The sequence below is a fragment of the Amia ocellicauda genome, chromosome 19, assembly GCF_036373705.1.
Source record: "Amia ocellicauda isolate fAmiCal2 chromosome 19, fAmiCal2.hap1, whole genome shotgun sequence".
Lineage (NCBI taxonomy): Eukaryota > Metazoa > Chordata > Actinopteri > Amiiformes > Amiidae > Amia > Amia ocellicauda.
The window spans coordinates 1,814,286-1,816,666 of record NC_089868.1 but is presented as its reverse complement, the minus strand read 5'-3'; the positions used below and the strand labels follow the sequence as shown (position 1 = coordinate 1,816,666).

The 2,381-nt window shown below is 40.6% G+C and overlaps 1 non-coding gene across 1 annotated transcript; it reads left to right on the top strand.

Moving 5' to 3' along the window:
* Positions 1-72, top strand: trnaw-cca (transfer RNA tryptophan (anticodon CCA)). The gene has a single exon. It is a non-coding gene; the product is annotated as a tRNA-Trp (tRNA).
* Positions 73-2,381: the final 2,309 nt, after the last annotated feature.

Genomic DNA, 2,381 nt, shown 5'->3' with positions numbered 1-2,381 from the left:
GACCTCGTGGCGCAACGGTAGCGCGTCTGACTCCAGATCAGAAGGTTGTGTGTTCAAATCACGTCGGGGTCAGTCTTTTACTCTACATTCCCTGTAATATCACTCAATAATTCCTGCTGTGGAGAGTGTTATTAATATCCTAGAATGCAAACGTTGTTAGTCTAAGTAACATGCATCTACACCCGAGAGGATGCATAAAAGTCAGTCTGGTCTCCTGCACGTTGAAATTATATTTGATTTTAAGATTCCGTATCGTTTGTTATATTTTAATCTGCCTTGTTATAGGCTATTAACAGTAGACTGTCACAATCCGTGTTTTATTCACCTGCTGTATAGCTCCCTTTTATGTATTTCTTGTGCTTTCGATTACCGCCTACCCAATACTGTCTCACTTTCTGATCCCTGGTCGACACAATTCATACACTAATAATAACGTATAGAAATACTTTAGATAACATCAACACTACTAGGTAATAATAGTAGATGGGATTCAATGTTCATTTCTCGGTTCATGTTTGAGCGATTCCGAGGCCTCGCTAAGGTGCCTTTTAGTGATGCGCCAAGGTCGCTGCACTGTGGCGCGGCACACCGACCCCCCAGGATGTTGCCATATTATTAGGAATATTATTAGGGTTCCACTGTACAAGATCTGCTGCCGTGCTCGGCATTACCAGCAGCTTATCCAGACGGAGGCGCCGGGTGTCACAGAGAGATGCAGGTCGGTGCTGCTAGTGGAGCGAGTCACTCATACTTTGACAATCACTCTTTGGGTGCATCGGGGTGTGTATATTGAAGTCACTAGACTTTCATTGACGTACACGGAGTAGCCTACACAGCATCAGCTGAGTTTGCGCCTGTAGAAAAGCCTGGCTGAATTTCTGCCAGCCCCAGCTCCTCTAGTCCAATAGTGCTATTAGTCAGCAACATTAGATGGCAGTCACACACAAGGTGCTTGAACTTGAGACTGAGAAAGTTTCCAGCTGTTGGAGCGCACCGCTTTCTACGTGGCACTAGTGTAAAGATGTCACTAATGTAAGTTTGTTCGAGATATGATTCTCTCTTAGAGTGCGAGAGGTCCTGGTTTAAAATGCCTTTCTTTTACGGTTTTCTTAATTTCTCATTGTATAAAACACATTATTATTATTTTTATTTCTTGGCAGACGCCCTTATGCAGGGCGACTTGCAACATAAGTGCAAGAATACAGTTAAGTACAAGGCATCAAACATTACAAATTCAAATTTACATTAAACAAAGCAATTCAAGATAATACATTTTACAACTTCCAATGTATACAGTTAAGTACAGTAAGTGCAGTCATACATTGTGAAAAGTAAAGCTAAGTGCCGTCAAGATGTACGACAATTGTCGAAATCATGTATTTGGCCAGTGAATAAGATCTCTTCTCCTCTCATCAGCATTTTATTATGGTATTACCCCTTTTATGTAAAGATTAGTTTATAATGCACATGCATATACTACATATACTATTATCATTTAAAATATTGTAGACAGACGCCATCCGACTGTCTATCCGTCTATTTTTAAATCCATCTAGTTTTGTCCATTTGTCCAAAATGTGGCTAGAGACAGTGGCTTGCTTTCTACCTAGTTCCCCCAGTAAAAGCCATTAACCACTGAAGAAACTCAATTCATTTCTGACAGTCATTTAAGGTAAGGTACATCCTTGCCATTCTTAACAATGACTGTGATGTCATCTACGTAAGCCACCGCTTTGAAAAGTTTCATTAATACACCAGGAACAATCAGCCCAAATAGTCTGTAGGTTATGTAAATGCATCACTACCAGCAGGTGACACACACACACACACACACACACACACTTTTCTCTCGAGTTTGTTTTTCCATTCCAATGGGTGTCCAAGTTACTCCAACAGTCCAAGTTACACTGTCAATCAAATACATCATTGTCCGTGTTCCACCTTGGTGGGTAAATTCAATAAACTATGCGCTAAATAAAAACTGACCTTTAAATAAACAGTATTCATCTATCGAGAATCTATGTTCATGGATTGTATAGAAGTATTTCCACATATGCATCTGGACACTCGGGCAAGCCAGCTGAGAAGTCGCTCAAGTCGCCGCAGCTAAGTATCGCCTTTTTCTCTCGCGTTTCCTAGTTTAGTTAAGAGTTACATTGATTGTTTACGTGGTTTGTTTAGCTAAGAATGATATATCTTGCACCTGTTTTGTAGTAAGAGCAGCGACTGTTTGTTAGTGAATTTAGCAAGTTACTTAGCACACTCAACACGCCCTGTCTGTAATCAGAAGCTTTACACTGTAGGCTGTGATTATTCGCATGTATCTAGTCAGATGAATGATCTGAAATGCATCAAAAGTCATGGAATGAGAGACTTTCCGG